Genomic DNA, 20,242 nt, shown 5'->3' with positions numbered 1-20,242 from the left:
CTGGTGGTGACAAACGTGAGTGATCCCAATCTGCCTTTCTACTCACCACCACCCTGTTTCATCCACTACACAGAGTCAGCAAGCAAAGCTGCTCTGAGTAATCACTTGGTATTATACAGGCACGGACTTGGTACCAAAGCTGGAACGTTCCCTTCCACTTTAAATGATCATCCCACTCTGACCTTACAGTCCGTAGCATCAGAGAACATAGAACAGTACAGCACAGGAACAGGCCCTTCAGCCCAACATGTCTGTACACTCCATGCAGCCAATCCAAACTAATCCCTTCCACTTGTGCAGGATCTCTATCTCCCCATTACCTGCCTGTTCAAGTTTCTGCCTTAATGCCTCTTAAGTTTCACTATTGTATTGGTTTTCACTACTTCCCTTGACAGTGAGTTCCTCGTACATACCTCACATACACTTGCCTCACAATTCTCCTTTAAACTCATCTTGAAACCATGTCCTCCAGTATCTGACATCTCTACCCTGGGCTGCCAAAGATACTGACTGTCTAATGTGTCTGAATCTCTCATCATTTTATAAACTTCGATCCGGTCTCCTTTCAGCCTTCAGACACTCCATAGAAAACAATCCTAGTTTGTCTGACCTCTCCTAACAGCCAGTCCTCATAATCCAAGCAATATCCTGGCTAACCTTTGCAGCAACCTCTCCAAAGCCTCTTCACTTCCTTCTTGTAATGTAGATGATCAGTGTTACAGGAAGGTAGAAAAGGTTATAATGAGGTGGTAGTATATATTAATGAAGTTGTAATTTATAGGAACTGCTTTTAATACTTTAATGATCTGAATGAAAATGATGGTGGTCTGACAGTTGACACGTTCAAATATTGGTGGATTGTGGATGTTGAAAGTGTTTGTCTAAGGACATAGTAGGATATAGATCAGTTGGAAATTTAGGTGGAGAAATGGCTGACTGAGTTCATTCTGGGCAAGTGGGAGGGGTTGCACTTTGGGAGGTTAAAGAGGGAAGTACACAGAAAATGGACGCTGGGGAGCATTGATGTAAAGAGGGACCTTGGGTGCAAGTTGATAGCTGCCTTAAAGTTTCAACACAAGTGGACAGGGTGGTAAAGAGGTCCTGTGGTACTCTCACCTTCATCAGTCAGCCATTATATAAAAATTGGGAAGTCAGGTGCAGCTGTACGAATTTTGGATAGGCCAGATTTGGAGTATTGTGTGCATTTCTGGTCGCTACTTGCAAGGATATGGGAGGCTTTGGAGAGGACACATGCTGCTGGATTAGAGGGTATTAATTATAAAGAAAGGTTAGACAAGCAGATACGACAGGGTCTTCTAAGAGACTCCTGGACAGGTACATGAAGCTCAGAAAAATAGAGGGCTATGGGTAACCCTAAGTAATTTCTAAGGTAAGGACATGTTCGGCATAGCTTTGTGGGCCGAAAGGCCTGTATTGTGCTGCAGGTTTTCTATGTTTCTATATTTCTAAGCTCTGACAAAGCATTTCCGACCTGAAATTTTACTTCTCTCTCTACAGATGCTGCCTGGCCTGCTGAGTGTTTCCAGCAATTTTATTATCTCACTACCAACTATTCCCCGAATGAGCTGCCCTCTCTTTATCAATCCAATTCAGCCAGAAAATCTTCAGGGAAGAAGGAGCACACACTCTTTTTGAATCCCCCTTTATGTATGAATGTGTCAGTCACACGTCTCTGAGCAAGAATGTCAGCTCAGCATGGGTTGGGCTGAACTGGCATTAGGCAGGTGTAATTACAGCCAGATCTTTGGTTTGCAAAACACAGTGCCTCTGTTAGCGCCAGTCCCACTGCTCCCTTCACAGGAACATTGAGAGACACGACATGGAAACCGGCTCTTAGCCCCGTGGACTGCCAACCACTCAACACACATCCTGCTCTGCTCTTCTCGCATTCCCATCATTCCTCCCCAGATTCTCCCACTCACCTGCAAAGTGGGAACAACTTACAGAGGCCAATTACTACAGCAGCCGTTTGGGATGCGGGAGGAAACTGGAGCTTTGGGCAGAAGCTAGGTGGTCACGGGGAGACCATCCAAACTCCGCATGGTTACTGTTTTACTGTTATGGTTTTTTTTCACAGTTCCTGGGTCTCCGTGCTACCCGGTACTCTGTTGGTTAGTGATGTAGCACTGTCACAGATGTCTGCCAGCTTTATAGCAAACTATGTGTATGGGATATAAGTAGAAAATGCTATAACAACTCAACATATGTTTGTGTCAGAGTCTCATAATACTAAGCTTTACAGGCTCTCCGAGTTTGAATGGCCTGACACTAAAATATGACTTCATGTGAGTTCTCCCATAGATTTTGAAGTAATTTTTCAAGCAAGAGGTAATCCCAATAAAACGTTCTCTGGTACCCGTTGATGGCTGGATACAGTATGTATTCCATTAGTTTAATGATGCACAGTGTTCGAGTGATCATTCAGCAAAATGTAAGAATTATATTGAGTTTATGTTACAGATTTGTCAGTGTGTGCTGCAGCAAAGAGCCAAAAGGCTTAAACCTTCAGGTTCAATAATAGCCCCTTTCCCTACTGCCAACACGTTTTTGAACCGACCTGAAAAAAAAACTTAATTTTTCTTTGGACCATATATTCCTCACTAATGTTAATATGTATATTTGTGTTTCTTTTGTCAAGTATTTACAATTTATGTTTTAAGTTTATATAATTTTTTGTTCATGTTTAATAATGCACTGTGCTGCTGTGCTGCAAAAAGCTAATAATCTTGGCGTTTACACTTTGGGAACACTGTGGTGGTTGTCCATTGTGGAAAGCCATTAGACTGTAGTAGTTCTACAGTCTGCTACACTCAGACACTCCATAGAAATCCACTCAACCTCAGAATCCTGGGTTCAGTAGCACAAACAAACGTCACCACAGGAGCTGCAGTGGATGACCGTGACATCTTCTGTGCTCATGACCTTTGCTTTCCGTGGAGCGCTGCAGAGCTGCCGACCTGGGCATCGGATCTCACTGTAGATCTCATCTGCCCAGTCTGCCAGATCTGGCTTCGCACGCTGGGACAGGCCTGTCCCAATCTCACCAGGGTATGAGGCCACCGGCTACCTCCACCTGGTTTGGCACACCTGCAAACGAGGGCGTGGCGGTTATCACATTCAAACAGGGCCGCAGGTGAGAGCTGGTCAGGTGTATGAGCTGTCCCAGAATGGACACGACAAGCCCCTTCACCAGGGGTGCTATCTCTTCCTGAACACCCCATATACCCCAACCTGCATTGGCATGCCCATGACAAACTTCAACTTGAACCCCAACTGGTGTAGGTAGAGCAATATGATTATGGAGAGTGATAGAAATGGACATGTCTCATTTATGGATACATTGGCTTACAGACATTTCAGGAATGGAGCCCTTATGTAACTTGGAGATTGCCTGTACAGACCACAAGTTATGTTAATTCTCATTTAACAAGAGTTCCATTGTTATTCACCAAATTAAGGAGGCTGTGTACTTAGGTTTAGGGATAGGTACTGAGATGAGAAAGGACTGAGGAAATTGCATCAGCATGAGTTCTATCAAGCACTGGGTGATCTTGACACAGCACTGATATAGGGACACATTTATTTCTGTTTTCTTGAAGTCAGAAAGAAGCCTTATTAGGCAGTGGCACAACTGGTAGAGCCGCTGCCTCAGAGCTCTAAAGACCTGGGTTCAATCCTGACCTCTGGTGTTGTCTACATGGAGTTTGTACATTCTCCCTGTGACTATATGGTTCCGGTTTCTTCCCACATCTCAAAGACATTCTGGTCTGTAGGTTAAGTAGCCATGGTAAATTACCGGTTCAGTATAGGTTGATGGGGAAATGAGAAGTGCAGTTCTGGCTGCTCTACCAAAGTAAGGACGCGATACACACTCAGAGGGATATTTTCAGCACTGAAGGACTTGTTTGTCAGCAGACTCTGGATAGGCTGAGACTTTTTTCCTTGGAGCTAGGGAGCCTGAGTGGTGGCCTGATAGATGTTTATAAAACTATAAGAACCATGGATAAGATGGATGGTCACAGTCTTTTCCTGAGGCAGGGGATTCTAAAACTAGAGGACAAAGGTTTAACGTGAGGGAAAAGTTTTCAAAAGGACCTGAGGAAGAATCTTTTTCACCCAGAGGACAACGGATATATGAAATCAGCTGTCAGAGGAGATTCAATTCCAATATTTATAGTATATTTAGACAAGGAAGGTTTAGAGGGATATGGGCTAAAAGCAAGAAAATAATTCCAGTTCCCATTCCCATTCCGACATTTCAGTCCATGGCCTCCTCTACAGTCGCGATGAGGCCACACTCAGGTTGGAGGAGCAACACCTTATATACCCTCTGGGTAACCTCCAACGAGATGGTGTGAACATCAATTTTTTGATCTTCTGGTAATACCCCCCCCCCCCCACGTCTCCTTCACCAATTTCCACTCCCATTTCTCTTCTCTCACCTTACCTCCTTACCTGCCCATCATCTCCCTCTAGTGCTCCTCCCCCCTTTTCTTTCTATTTACCTCCTACTCCCCCCCCCAGTTTCACCTTCTGTTTCTCCCTCCCCCCCACCTTCTTACTCTGACTCCTCATTTTTTTCTCTCCAGTCCTGATGAAGGGTCTTGGCCCAAAATGCTAACCGTACTCTTTTCCAACGATGCTGCCTGGCCTGCTGAATCCCTCCAGCATTTTGTGTGTGTAGCAAGACAATGAGATGAGTTTAGAGAGACATCTTGGTTAGCATGGATGAGTTGGGCTGAAGGGTCTGTTCCGGTGCTGCGTAACCACGATTTTAATTGGATTACAAAGTATATTAGTGGGGAAATAGGATTCTTCATAGAGATAAAAGAAAACGGGTTCCTTCTATATTGTATGGAAATAAAGGCCATTTGGCTCATTAAATATACACTAGTTCTTTGTAAGAACACCCCAACTAGCCCTACTCTACATCAATTCCTTATAGTCTGGTATATCTGTCAGATACCCACCCACCTGAACCTTACAACCGAATCTTCTTCCACCCCACCCTGAGCAGAGCAGTTCTAATCACAAACAGAACACAGTCATAGGGAGACGATTACAAAGCCCATGTGCACAGCATCCAAGCAGTGCTGTGAGACAGTGGTTCCACCAGCTGAGCGTCTGCCCTGCCCTCAGTGCAGTAATCAATGTAGTACTTCTCATCAATGTGCAGGTGATGGAGAATTATGTGCCAGATCTACTTCATCAACAAGGCCACTTGTGCACAAGCCTTCTTAAAGAGGTCCAACGTACCCACTGTCTCCAGGCGCCACCTGGCCTACAACCATTCGAAGTGGAGAAGGAAGGCATTGAGAAGGCTGTGTCCACATATTGGGAGCACACAGCAAAAATGGCAGGGATGCACCATCTCGCCAAACTTTCCACCCGCTCAGCAGGTTAGTCTCCTCCTGCCCCACACTGACCTTAGAGCCCGCAGAACTGAAGTGAAAGTGAGTTACCATCAATGCCAAGGGATGCCCGAGGATTAGTAAGAGCAGTGAATGGAGTTTCATGTTCTCTGTTGATCACTAATACTTATGTTGACTCCAACCCCAGAGAAATAAGACTGACTGTAAACACGAGAAACTCTGCAGATGCTGGAAATGTAAAACAACATACACAAAATGCTAGAGGAACCCAGCAGGTCAGGCAGCATCTTTGGAAATCGATGTTTTGGGCCGAGACTCTTCTTCAGGGCTGGAAAGGAAGGGGAAAGGTGACAGAATAAAAAAAGCTGGGGGGAGGGGAAGGAGGACTGACTAGAAGGTGATAGGTGAAGCCTAATGGGTGGGAAAGGGGAAGGGCTGGAGATGAAGGAATCTGATAGGCGAGGAGAGTGGACCATAGGGGAAAGGGAAGGAGGAGAGGAACCAGGGGTAGGTGATAGGCAGGTGAGGAGGCTAGATAGAGGAAGTTGGATGGGAATTTTTTTTACTGGAAAGAGCAATCAATATTCCTGCCTTCAGTTTGGAGGGTACCAGATGGAGTGTAAGGTGTTGGCCCTCCACCCTGGGGGCGGGCTCATCATGGCACAAGAGGAGGCCATGGGCTGACATGGTGGAATGGAAATGGGAATGAAAATGTTTTGCCACTGGGAAGTTCTGCTTTTGGGAGATAGAGAGGAGGTGCTCGATAAAGTAGTCCTCCAATCAGATTCAGAGTCGGGTTATTATCACTGGCATGTGTTGTGAAATTTGTTAACTTAACAGCAGCAGTTCAATGCAATACATGATAATATAGAGAGGAAAAAATAAATCAATCAATTACCTTAAGCATGTATATGTATATTAAATAGTTAGATTAAAATAGTGCAAAACAGGAATTATATATATATAAATGAGGTAGAGTTAATGGGTTCAAAATCCATTTAGGAATCGGCTGGCAGAGGGGAAGAAGCTGTTCCTGAATCGCTGAGTGCGTGCCTTCAGACTTCTGTATCTCCTACCTGATGGTAACAATGAGAAGAGGGTATGTCTTGAGTGATGGGGGTCCTTAACGCTGCTTTTCTGAGACATTGCTCCTTGAAGATGTCTTGGATACAATGGAAGCTAGTAACCCAAGATGGAGCTGACTAATTTTACAACTTTCTGTAGCTTCTTTCGACATTCTTACAATAGGTTTCACCGAGGCCGCATCGGGAGCACTGGGCACAATAGACAATCCCAGCAGATTTGCTGGTGAAGGGTTGCCTCACCTGGAAGGACTATTTGGGGCCTTGAATGGAGGTGAGGGAGGAGATGAATGGGCAGGTGTAGCATATTTGCTGCCTACAGGGATGTGTTTGGAGGGAGATTGCTGGGGAGGGACGAATGGACAAGTGAATCACAAGAGAGATTGGTGGAAAGTGGAGAGAGGGGTGGAGGTAAATGCGGGTTTGGTGGTCGGATCCCTTTGAAGATGGTGGAAGCTGCAAATACGATGTGTTGGATGTGGAGGCTGGTGGCCTGGTATGCTGTTGGCAAGCTGTGGCAAAGAGGATACAACAGGGATGAGAGCTGGGACCCTGCTGTTCAGAGTCGACTCCTTAGGAACAAGTAAAATATTTTCAGTCCAGATGAAGGGCTTTGAGCTAAAAAGCTGATTGTCTATTTCCCTGCACAAATGCTACCTGACCCATTGAGTTCCTCCAGCAGATGGTTTTCTTTCCACAGGTTCCAGCATCTGCAATGCTGCATTCCTCAAATATATCCAGCTTTGCTGGTGGATCAAATCTGGGTAATAACACTGATTAACGAAGGCAATGAGGAAGATGCGTGGGACACAAAAATCGAAGAATACAAGAAAATAGGAGTAACACAAGGATATTTGGCCCTCAAAGCTGTCCCCACTGTTCATGTTGGTCTGATCTCCTCTGTGTCAGGGCCCCAAAACTTTAAATTTTTTGATCATTCAAATATTGAGGTTTCAGACACAGATTAAGTGACTGCTTTGCTGAGCACCTTTGTTCCATTCACCGTACCTTTCTGGAGCTCCTAGTTGCTGGCCATTTTAATTTCAATTCTCACACCAATGTGTCTACCCTCGACATCTTTCACTGCCAGGGTGAGGCCAAGTACAAACTAAAGAAACAGCACCTCATATTCTGCTTGGGTAGTCTAAAATCCAATGGGATGAACTTTGAATTCTCCCATTTCTGGTAAATGCTCCTGTTTTCCTCTTCTCATTTGCCCAGTTCCTTCTAAACCCTCGCCATATCCTGCCGTTACCTTATTCCTTCACCACCCATTCCATCTGCTGATCACCCACAGGCTTTTCCGCTAGGTCCTCCTCCCCTACTGTTCTCATCTGCCCATATACCTCCTTATTTGTTTCTATGCCTCACCTTCCTCTCCTACCAGATTCTATCATCTGAAGCCCTTTATCACCTCTCTCTATCATTATCTTCACTCTCCCCTTCTCCATCTGGCTGTTACCTCTCCTCACGTGAATCTATCTCGCTCTTGTCCCACCCCTTCCCTTTTTACACTTGTTATTTTCCCCTCTAACTTTCAGACCAGCCGAAGGGTCTCAACGTGAAAAGTTGACCCTCTACAGATGTTGAGCTGCTTGAGTTCCCTCAGTATCTTGTCTGTTGCTGTAGATTCCAGCCTCTTTTTTCTCTCCCTCTTTCAAATACATCCATCTCAAATACATCAAAAATTCCGGCCTTCAGGAAATCCAGAGATTCACCATCCTTCAAGAGAAAATATTTCTACGCACCTTAGTTTTAATTGTTTGGCCCCTCATCTTGTAGCCTTGTCCCCTTGCACATGGCTGCAGTGATTCAGAGGCAGGATAGGTGAATGGGATCAATGTGTCTGGTGGAAGAAGTAGAAAAGTGTGAGGTCATGCACTTTGTTCAAAAAAAGAAACAGAAATTTGGTGTATTTTTAAATGATGATGATTGAGAGAACTGTGTGTCCTTGTGCAAAGCATCGCTGAAAGAAAGCGAGAAGGCTCACAAAGTGGATGGCAAAAGCACATTGGCCTTTACTGGAAAAGTATGTGAGTACAGGAATAGAAACGTGTTGCTCCAATATGCAAAGCTCTAGTGAGACTGCACCTAGAACAGTGTGTCCAAGTCTGCTCTTCTGCCAAAGGAAAGATGAACATGTGATAGAGGGAGTGTTCATCAAATTGCTCTACTTCGCGTAATAGAGGAAGTGTAGTAAAGGTTCGGTAGATTGTTCTACTCTCTAAACAAACATGACTGTGTGGCTAAGCACAGCTCCAAAGCCATTTACAAACTCGCCAATGATACCACTGCGGTTGGACAAATCACTGGTGGTGATGAGTCAGTGTACAGAGCGAGACGGGCGACCTGGCACTGCAAAAATAAACATTTGCAGAGCATCAGGAAAGCTAGAGAGGCAGTTGTTGAACAAAGGCAAACTTGTGCCAGTCAACATTGGAGAATCAGAAAGGAGGAGTCGGCAGGTTTAAATTTCAATGCATTAACATAACAGATGACCTGTCCTGGGTCCAGAACATGGATACAATTACAAGGAAGGAGCACCAGCATCTTTGCTTTACTAAGAGGTTGAGGAAATAAGCTTGTCACTGAACACTAACAAATTTCTACAGATGCACAGTTGAAAGTATCCTGACTGGTCGTGGTTGGTACGGTAAATGCACTGGAACCTAAGAGCTGCAGAGACGATGGACTCAGCTCAACACGTGAAGGGCACATCCCTCCCAACCAGTGGTAGTATCTGCAGGAGGTGCTGCCTCAAGAAGGCAACATGTTTCATCAAAGCTTCCCACCATCAGGGCCACGCCATCTTCTTGCGTAACCATTGGACAAGAGGTACACAAGCCTGAAGTCCCACACCAGCAAATTCAAGAACAGCTACTTCCCTTCAACTGACCTGCACATCCCTAATCACTAAAATACTATCAGCACTTTGATGACTTTGTACTAAAATGGATGTTGTGGGTTTTTTGTTCTAATTGCATTTTTCTCTTGTAAAATTGTGTATAGTTTATGTTTAGTTCATATTTTTCTTGTGAATGCTGCTTACCTGATGCCATGTGTCTATGACCCTGCTGCAAGTTTTCATTACACTTGTGCAGACATGTACTTGTACATATGACAATAAACTTGACTTTGACTTTCAACTTGATTCTTCAAATATGTGGAGATATTGAGCTGTCTGTACCAGGTTAGAAGAATGAGAGGTGATCACATAGAAATGTACATAGTTCTTGAGGGGTTTTCAGAAGTGGTTAAAATGGTCACTGTGTAACTAAAATCTAGCAATTAGGGTGATACAGGTTGATTCTAGAACCATGTGGTTAAGGGGAAATATCTGTTCTTGAACCTGGTGGTACGGGACCTCAGCTTCTGTGCTTTCTGCCTGGTGGTAACTGCTGGTGTCCAGATAGGGAACCACTTCACTGAACACTCACGTATTCTCTGTGGCTATTTGGAGCTCCAGTTGCCAACCATTGAAATTCCTCTTTTCATTTCCGCATCACCCTACCTGTCCTCAACCTCTTCTACTACCAGGGTGAGGCGAAGTGTAAACCAGCACCTCATATTCCACCTGGGCGGTCTACAACCCAATGGCATAAACATTGAATTCTGCTCTCCCTCTGTCACTTTTCTGTCTCTTAATGTATACAGTTCCTCTTACACTCACCTAACACCTCCATCAACCTGTTATTTTCCCCTCTATCACTCACTCCATCAGCCATAGAGTTTTCTCTCTGTGTCCCCTCCCCCACAGTTCCCATCTGCCCTCCACACCTCCCTCCGTTTGTTCCATGCTCCACCTTCCTCTCCTATCACATTTCATCATCTGCAGCCCTTCCTCGTCTCCACCTATCGTCGTACAGCTTCTTCTCCTCCACTTGCCACCATCTGCCAATCAATCCCTCCTCACCTGCCCGTCAGCTCTCGCCCAATCCCTCCCCTTCGCCTCTCAATACTTTACATGGTCCAGATGACAGGTCTTGTCCCGAAACAGCAACCGTCCAGTTCCCTTCACAGGCAGTACAGAAGCTATTTGAACCATTACATTCCTCTAGCAGTTCATCTTTTGATCCAGGGTACTCTGTGTTCTGGGTGGAACTTTGTGTCTCAGCAGCAACAGGCCAAAGGATGCATCTCCAGATGTCAAGCAGTGAGTGGGGTAGAGTTTCTTACTAATCTACACAGGGGTGGTCAGTGTGTCCTCACTGCTACACCGCAACTCCTAGATCATTGTATTGAAATTAAACACCCATATTTATTTTGTATGACATTTTCCTGACTACTAAGTTACTAATATCTACATGCATTTCCTGGCTATCCAAATTCTAGTCTGGTGTCCAGATTCCTATTGGATCGTCCAAGAATGAATCATGAATATGACACTGGTAATGTTAGCTGATGCAAACTCGGTATGCTTGACATTTCTTTCCCAAGTATTTTGACCTTCATCTGAGTCAGTCAGCTATGTTAGCACCTTGGCACATCATAACCATACTGGTGCTGAGGGAGGGTTACATTCTGAGATCACAGCTTGTGTCCTTTGGAAGAGAGGAGGTTATGGGTCAGATCATTGTTCTCACCAGTTATGTGTCCTGTCGTATGATGTAGACAATCATGGTCTTTCCACGACAATGATTGTTTTTGGCAAATTTTTCTACAGAGGTGGTTTGCTGTTGCCTTCTTCTGGGCAATATCTTTACAAGATGGGTGACCCTAGCCATTATCAATAGTCTTCAGAAATTGTCTACCTGACAGCAGTGGTTGCATAACCAGATCTTGAGATATGCACCAGCTGCTCGTACAACCATCCACCACCTACTCCCATGGCTTCACGTGACCCTGATCGGAGCGGGGGCTAAGCAGGTGCTACACCTCACCCAAAGGTGACCTGCAGGCTAGCGGAGGGAAGGAGTGCTTTACACCTCCTTTGGTAGAGACGTATATCCATACCGCCACCTAAATCTCACTGGTGGAAGCAATATAATGGGCCAAGTAGCCTCTTCCTGCTCCTAATTATCTACTGAGTACCAGGTTGTTGGTCAATTCATTTGGTAGTCTGCGCCTTAGGGATCAGTGCTGTCACCCTAAATGTGTATCAGTGGAGGGGCTGCTTAACAGTGCCCTTGACTCAGGTGTAATCCTTACCTCTGGCGCTATTGGTGTGGAGTTTGCAAATTTTTCTTATGACCGTGTGGGGTTTCCCAGGGTGTCTTCTTGTCCCTCTTCATGTACTTAAATTGACCCCTGTGTATTGATGACTCTGGAGGGATTTGATGGGAATATGGAAAGAATAATAGGAGGAGATCCCGCAGATGTGTATCAGCTTAATAATCAGTTAATCCCTTGGCACTAATGATGACAGTGGGAGAGCCTAGGACCAGAGGACACAGCCTCAGAAGCGAAGGGCATCCCTTTAGAATAGAGGTGAGGAGGAATTTCGTTAGCCACAGAGTGGTGAATCTATAGCATTCACTGCAACAGATGGCTGAAGAGGCCCAGTCATTGGGTATATTTAAAGTGGAGCAACGCACCAAAATGTTAGAGGAACTCAGCAGGCCAGACAGCACCTAGAGAAAAGAGTAAACAGTCGACGTTTCGGGCCGAGACCTATCATCAGGGCTGGGAAAAAAGTTGAGAAGTCACAATAAGAAGGTGGGGGAGGGGAGGAAGAAGTACAAGGTGATAAGTGATGGGTGAAACCAGGTGAGGGGAGGGCTGAAGCGAAGAGCTGGGAAGTTGATTGGTGAAAGAGACCAAGGGCTGGAGAATCTGATAGGAGAGTGTATAAGACCATAGAGGAGAGGGAAGGGGAAGGAGCAACAGAAGGAGGTGATGGGCAGGTAAGCAGATAAGGTGAGAGAGGGAAACGGGAATAGCAAATGCTGAAGGAGTGGGGGGGATGGTCAATTACCAGAAGTTAGAGAAATCAATGTTCATGCCATCAGGTTGGAGCCAACCCAGACAGAATATCTGGTGTTGCTCCTCCAGCTTGAGTCTGGCCCCATTGTGGCAGTAGAGTATTTAAAGTGGAAGTTGATAGGTTCCAGATTAGTATGAGTGTGAAAGGTTACAGAAATATGGTAGGAGAATGGGGTTGAGAGGAAAAATCAATCAGCCACGATCGAATGGTGGAGCAGATTTGATGGGCCAAAAGACCTAATTTGCCTCCTTTGTCTTATGGTTTATGGTCTTATGGACATTGAAGTATAGGAAATTAAAGAGACACAGGAAACTGCAGAAGCTGGTACCTGGAGCCACAACCAATCTGCTGGAGAAACTCAGTGGATAGAGAAATATTTGTGGGAGGAAAGGAATTGGGTCAAATCCCTGCATCAGGACTAAACAGTAAACATCTCATGATGCTGCTTGAAACACTGAGTTCCTCCAGCAGTTTGTTTATTGCAAGTGAAAGCAGGAATCAGTTATTTGTCTCCTCGAGCCTGTCTGCTATCCAGTAAGGTTATTCCTCAGCACAGCATTCCTGAACAAAATCCATATCCCCTTGCATTATTAATATCTAAAAAAATCAGCATTTTTATCTTGAATATATTCAGTAGTATGAAATAATAAGAAATCTGGAAAACTAATGTAAGTTCTTTTGGGGGAATTGATGGGAATATGGATAGAATATAATGGGATTAGTGCAAGATTAGTGTAACTTGGAGCAAGATGGACAATTACAAGACTCGTTGGGCCACAGCATCTGTTATTGTGCTGATGATTTAGATGAGGGACTCTGGTATAATATATCCCAGTATGCTGATGGTTCAAGGCTTAATGGTTGTGTGGGGTGTGAGAAAACTGTGCTGAGGATTCTGGGGAAAATTACGAGGTCAGGTGAATTGGCAGATGGAACATAAATGTAAGGTCATTGACTTGTGGAGCAAAAATGGAAAGACAGCGTGTTTAAATAGTGAATTAGACCATAAGATATAGCAGAGAATTAAGCCCATCTGCTTCCTTCACCACCTCTTGCTGCCCGTTCCAGGGACCCACCACTCTGTAAAAGTAACTTGCCCCTCAAATCTCTTTTGAAACATTTCCCCCCTCACATTAAGCACATTTCTCCTAGTACTTGATGTTTCTGGGAAGAACAATCAGAATATCTGATGCACCATCAATAACTCTCAGAGACGGGAGGCGAACGATAGGCTTTTATCAGCAGCAAGAGACCACCACACAACATCCTGGAGACTGAGGGAGGAGCAGTGCCTCCAATCGCCTTTATACCGGGGTCTGTGGGAGGAACCACAGAAGCAGTCAGCAGAGGGGCGTGTCCAGACAGGTGTATGTAATTCACCACAATATCTAAGCTATATCTCTGCCTCTTGTAATTCTACAAACTTCTATCACATCTCCCCTCAGCCTCTGAAAGTGACCCAAGTTTCTCTAACCTCTCCTAATAGTTCATACCTTCAAATCCGGGCAGGATCCATTTAAACCTCTTCCAAAGCCGCCACATCCTTCCAATAAAGGTTGATCAAACTTTACCTTTTCTAGTATCCATGTACCTCTATATAACTTTCTGATGCGTCACTGTATCTACACATAATTAATTTTCCGGGCAAGGAATGAATTATTTTGATGACATTTGGGTGTATGTTTTTCCTTTGTCATTTTTAAGAGCACAACATATGGAAAGATTCTATGAGCTGCTTCTGTCTTTACCTCTGTGTGTGTTCACGCTGTGATCCAATTAAACAGCAGGATTGTGCATTGTGTCAGCGAACTTGCAGTGAAACAACCTCACAGACACCTCCTTCTGCACCAGCTCTTAAAGTCTTATGTAGGTAACCCATATGCTTCTTGAAAATGAACCCTGCCTCTTTGAATATAAACATGCTGAGTCAAAATGGATTTCGAAAGGGTCTAAAGTCAAAAGTCGAGTTAATTGACAGATGCACAATCACATGTATGCACAGGTGCAATGAAAAACTTGCTTTTGGCAGCGTCACAGGCACATAGCATCAGGTAAGCAGCATTAACAAGGAAAATATAGATTAAACATTACAACATATTTACTGCTTCCCTGACTTTTGAAGGTGTTGCAGCTCCCCTGCATACTTGAGGAAAGTGACCAGGAACCAATTTCTACCCAAAAGGGTCTCTGCAAGGACTAGCATTGCCTTGTGAAGAACAGCTCCCACGTGTTAGATGATATGGCAGCATAATCAGTAATTTGTGGGCTGGTGTAGAGAACCCTGGGTTACTGATTAAACGATAATGAGTTTGAATCCCACTGTGACAGCTGGGCTGTTTAAATTCAAGTAATTGTGAATTTAAAACTAGTGAGCCTGAAACTAATGGATCCTCGTAAAAATCCCATCTGGTTTGTTTCATGTTCTTCAGAAAAGGAAATCCACATTCCTGGTCCGGTCCATATGGAACTCCAGACTCACTAATATGGCCCTTCAAAATCATTGAGTTGCACAGCACTGAAACAGGGTCTTGGGCCCACCATGTCGGTAACATCGAAGTCAAATGCAATGTTAGAATTAATTTTGAGAGCACTTGAATATCAAAGCAAGGATGTAATGCTGAGACTTTATAAGACCACATTTGGAGTTAAGTGATCAGCTTTGGGCCCCGTACCTAAGAAAGGATGTGCCTCAATTAGAGAGGGTCCTGAGGAGGTTTACAAGAATGTTTATTCCTATCCATAGATTCTGCCTGACCTGATGAGTTCTGCTAGCATTTTGTGTGTGCATATCAGTACTCTGTCTCGTTTGCTCCATGGACACACGCTGTCCAGTCCCAGCAAATTCCTTGTCGGTCTTTTCAGTACCCTCTCTAGCCTAATCACAACCATCCTGCAATGTGGTGGCCAGAACTGCATACAATGCTCCAAGTGTGGCCTAACTAGTGCATTCTACAGTTATGACATGAACAGAAATGTCATAACAAACAAATGCAGGAGATACTTAGGAATGGGCAATACATGCCACCCTGGTTAAAGATGATATGATATGTAAATTAATAAGGCTTGAAAGGGGTCAGAACACCTCTCTCTCCTGTACACTGTTGTCTCCTGCCGCTCAGCCCATTTATTTACTGGGTGAGAACCCTTCCATCAATTCTGTGGGGTTCCGCTTCTGCTCAAGCTGATATCACTTCTACGATTGCACTAAAACCTCAGTCTTGCTTCTCTCCACTTATTTCGGTTTGGACCCCAGATCACTGAACTCTCCAGCTGCCCAGAACAAGGCATGGTTACCTCGAGGCAGACGGCTGGCTGCACTTACACAATGACTTCGACAGCCACTGAGGCCTGGACCTCACCACCCTGACTCATTGTCAGGGTCACTGAATTCTTCAATATTCCAGGAAGTCTGGAAATATACAATAAAATAAATTAATGTTCAAAGAATTCATATGATTAATTCTTTACATTTAAAACTGCCCCAGATTCATATACTAAAACTGAATTAAAGTCATTGTGTTAGAGACCTACAGCATAGAAAAAGGCTATTCAGCCCATCTCCTCCTTGCCAACCAAGATGTCTATCTGCACTAGTCCCAAATTCTTCTGTTTGGTCCATGTTTCTCTCTTGCTTTCCTATCCTTATACCCATTCAAATTATTTTTAAATGCTGGAATTATACTCACCTCTGCCATCTCCCTTGTTCCATATACCCTCTACCCTCTGCATGAAAAGCTGGACACTCAGACTCCTTTGAATCTCTCCCTTCTCACCCTGAACCGGTGCCTTCTACCCTTGCAACAATCTGGATAATCTCTTCTGCATAGAAACATAGAAAATAGGTGCAGGAGTAGGCCATTCGGCCCTTCGAGCCTGCACCGCCATTCAGTATGATCATGGCTGATCATCCAAATTAGAACCCTGTACCTGCTTTCTCTCCATACCCCCGATCCCTTTAGCCACAAGGGCCATATCTAACTTCCTCTTAAATATAGCCAATGAACCGGCCTTAACTGTTTCACTGGACTCTTCCTAGTATCACCAAGTACTTCATAGTGTGGAAATCAGAACCCCACATAGTATTCCAAGTTTGGCCTTACCAATGTCATAAACAGCTCTAAGATGATTACCCAACTCTTATCTCATTACCCCTTCTTATGAAGGCAAGTAAGCTAAGTGTTTTCCTCACTACCCTATCCAGCTATGGGAACCATGAAATGGCGCCACAATATCCTTGTCTACGTCAGTGCTTCTAAAGTCCTTCTCATTTATTATATATTTCAGGCCAGCATTACATGACCTTAGATATTGTGTATAATCATGACTGGTTTATAAGCATAAATGGAGGAAATCTCCTCCCATTAGTGAGAAGTTTAAGGAGCAGCTTAAATTTTGTGCAAAAATTACAGAGAGTTGTGAAGAAAAGTCACTTTCCATTGAATGTCTAAGATGAGCGGGTATAGAGATAGTGAAAATGGATTTGGTCAAGACCTTCAAATGGAAGTGGCATAGTTACTAGGGATTGGGGGTCACCTCTGAGGATGGGGTTGGCACATGGTGTAACTGGCAGGGTTTGTCTTAGCTACGCTCCTGGCCTTGGGTATTGCCTGTGTGGAGTTTGCATGGTCTCCCTGTGACCACGTAGTTTCCTTCTATATTGGAAGGAACCCTAGAGAGAGCTAGAGAATGGGACTGGTGAGATTGTTTACTAGGAGTCACTACAGACCCAGGGAGTCAAATTGCTGCAGTTTTTTTGCCATAGAGTCATAGATTCATGCAGTTTGGAAACAAACCCTTAAGTCCAACTGGTCCATGCTGACCCAGATATCCAGAGACATCGTGCCAGCTCCATATGTTTGTCGCATAGCCCTTTAGCCTCTCACCTGACGCATAGCCCTTTAAACCTCTCCTTATCATGTGCGTATCTAGGTAGCTTTTGAATGTTGCTTATGTGCCCACTTCACTATTTCTGGAAGCTCATTACAAATACCCACCCTTCCTTGTATGATGTCCCTTTTAAATATCTCCACTCTGATATTAAACCTATGCCCTCACCCTGGGGGAAAAATTATGTTCTTTCACCAACAAAAGAAAATCTTCAGATGCTGGAAATCTAAGCAACACACACAAAATGCTGGAGGAACTCAGCTGGCCAGGCAGTATCGATGCTAAAAAGCCAAGGCTTGAAACGTTGACTGTACTTTTTTCCATAGATGCTGCCTGGCCTGTTGAGTTCCTCCAGCATTTTGTGTGTGTTGCATGTTCTTTCACCCTTGTCCATGCCCCTCATTATCTTTTATACCTCTATCAGTTCACCCTCAATCTCCTATTTTCCAGGGAATAAAGTCAAAGTTTACGCAACATCCCTTTGTAACTCAGGCCTTTGTCCCAGCAATATTTTGGTAGGTAATTTCTGCATTCTTTCTGGCTTACCAACAGCTCTTTTATAACGGGGGTCCACACCTGTGCATAATATGCCAAATGCAATCTCATCAGCATCTGTATAACTGAAAAAAACTTCTGAACTCTATACTCAATGCCCTAAGACATTACACCTGCTCATTACTGCAATTACCTAATCAACCAATTGTGTGGGAGCAACTCAATACACAAAAGCATGCAAACATGGTCAAGAGGTTCAGCTGTTGTTCAGACCAAACATCAGAATGGTCAAGAAATTTGATCTAACCGGCTTTGATTGTGGAATGATTGTTGGTGTCAGACGGGATGGTTTGAGTATCTCAGAAAATGTTGATCTTCTGGGATTTTCACGCTCAAGTCTCTAGAGTTTACAGAGAATGGTGCAAAACATCCAGTAGGCAGCTTTGTGGGCAAGAATGCCTTGATATTGAGAGAGGTCAGAGTAGAATGACCAAACTGGTTCACGTTGCCAGGAAGGTGACAGTAACTCAAATATCCACGTATTACAACAGTAGTGTGCAGAACTGCATCTCCGAACGCACATTTTGAACCTTGAAGTGGATGGGCTACAGGCTCAGAAGACCATGAACAGGAGGTGCATAATAAAGTGGTTACGGAGTGTATTATTTTATTCTTCAACAAAGCAATGCTGGAAATCTGAAATAAAAGCAGAAAATGCCAGAGCTTGGTGAATCAGGCCGTAGAGAGTGAAACCGAATCAAAAGTTCAGTTTTGCGACCTTTAATTATGTTATAATTGCTCTTGACTAAATGCTAACAAGCTAGTCAGCTGTCAACTAACTCTAACTCAATAATTATTACTAAATCTTGCATGACTATCCTTTATTGACTTCGGAAATAAGTGACTTCCTTCTGGAAAGTACCTTGAACATCCTTCTGGAAATATACAATGTTATGGATCTATGAAAAATAAAAAATCCTTAATTAAAACCAGTCACTGCTGATGGATCTCGGCCCAAAAACTCAACTGTTTATTCCTCTCCATAAATGCTGCGTGACTTGTTGAGTTCTTTCAGCATTTTGTGTATATTGCTTAGTTAAATCATGCTATCTTTCTAAGTGTTTGTCTAACGTCTGCATTTATCTGTCCCAACTCTTCACAGCACCTGTAAAGATATCCAAATGGAAACCCTGCTCCATTCAAATCAGTTTCTTCATTCCTCACTCGAATTCTCCATGACCTCCTTCACACTCAATATACTGTCTAATCAATTAATCTGAAAGCTATTCTAATGGTTATCAATATATTCAAAGACCCTGCCCACCCTTGACATTCACTCTTCTGCCGCTCCCATTAGGCAGGCAGTACAAAAGACAAAAAGCACACTCCACCAAACTCCAAGGACGACCCCCATCCTGCTATTACTGAATGGACCCTTTGAACAATAAGATCCACTCTTGACCTCACACTTTCTCTCATTGTAGCATGCACCTTATTGTCTTCCTGCACTACACTGTCTCTGTAATTGTACCATTTTATTCTGCATTCTGTTAAGGTTTTCCCTTGTACTACCTCAATGCAGTTATATGAAGAAATGATCTGTATGGATGGTGTGCAAAGCAAAGTTTTTCACTACAGGTTGGTATAGGTAACAATAATAAACTAATCACCAACTAACAATTACTATTTAGTATTTTCTGCCGATTACAAATTCCAGAGCTGCATCAGTGCCACCTGGGAAAAATGAAGAAAAATTCTAGCATGTGTTAGAGAACACATTTCCTGTGAACTTTACGGACAATAGTACATGTTGTGTTTATTAATGAATGACATAATCTATCATGTGAACAGTCACACCTCTGGGAACGCCTCTTTATCCAGTAGGCTGCAGCACACCCAGTGTATGCTATAGAGTACTGCAGTCCATATAGATTGCTGTATAGATAGCAGTAGAGTCTATGTATGTTATAGACAATAGCACACTCTGTATGTGACAGGGAGTAGCGCATTATAGATGTACAAATGTCAACTGTACACATTATATATGATTATCTATAGTTCATCTTATGCATGCTATAAGCATTACATGAGCCATAGCTTTAAGAAAAGTCACCCCACGTGCAGGTCCTCCCCAGGTTATGGACCTCCAAGGTATATACCGCCCATGCATACCCATGCCACCTGCTATGGGGCAGCAGGAACCTTCAGCTGCCTGGGAACTTGGCCATAATCTAAACACATCGAGCTATCACACGGTGTTCTGCAGGACCGCAATAACTATATTTTAAAGAAGTAAAGAATTTGGCTGCTTGTAAAGTTATAGAACAAAGAAGGCATTTTGCTTACTTGTTCCGCTGTTGTCCCTTTTCCTGCATATTAAAACAGCAGAAAACAAACTATAGTGCACAATATGTACAGCTGCATGCTCTATATGATAGAGTATATCACAGATAATAATAATG

The 20,242-nt window shown here is 43.8% G+C and overlaps 1 long non-coding RNA gene across 1 annotated transcript in view; it reads right to left on the bottom strand.

The window, feature by feature from the left end:
• The window catches only part of LOC140733153 (uncharacterized), a 149,915-nt gene that overhangs the window by 13,267 nt on the left and 116,406 nt on the right, over positions 1-20,242 (bottom strand). The window contains exon 4 of the long non-coding RNA XR_012100233.1: positions 8,224-8,321. This is a non-coding gene — a long non-coding RNA (uncharacterized lncRNA). The remainder of the gene's footprint in view (positions 1-8,223; positions 8,322-20,242) is intronic.

This window comes from Hemitrygon akajei, chromosome 9 (assembly GCF_048418815.1).
Source record: "Hemitrygon akajei chromosome 9, sHemAka1.3, whole genome shotgun sequence".
Taxonomy (NCBI): Eukaryota; Metazoa; Chordata; class Chondrichthyes; order Myliobatiformes; family Dasyatidae; genus Hemitrygon; species Hemitrygon akajei.
Note: the sequence above shows the minus strand (reverse complement) of the source record. Positions and strands in the feature narration are given on the sequence as shown.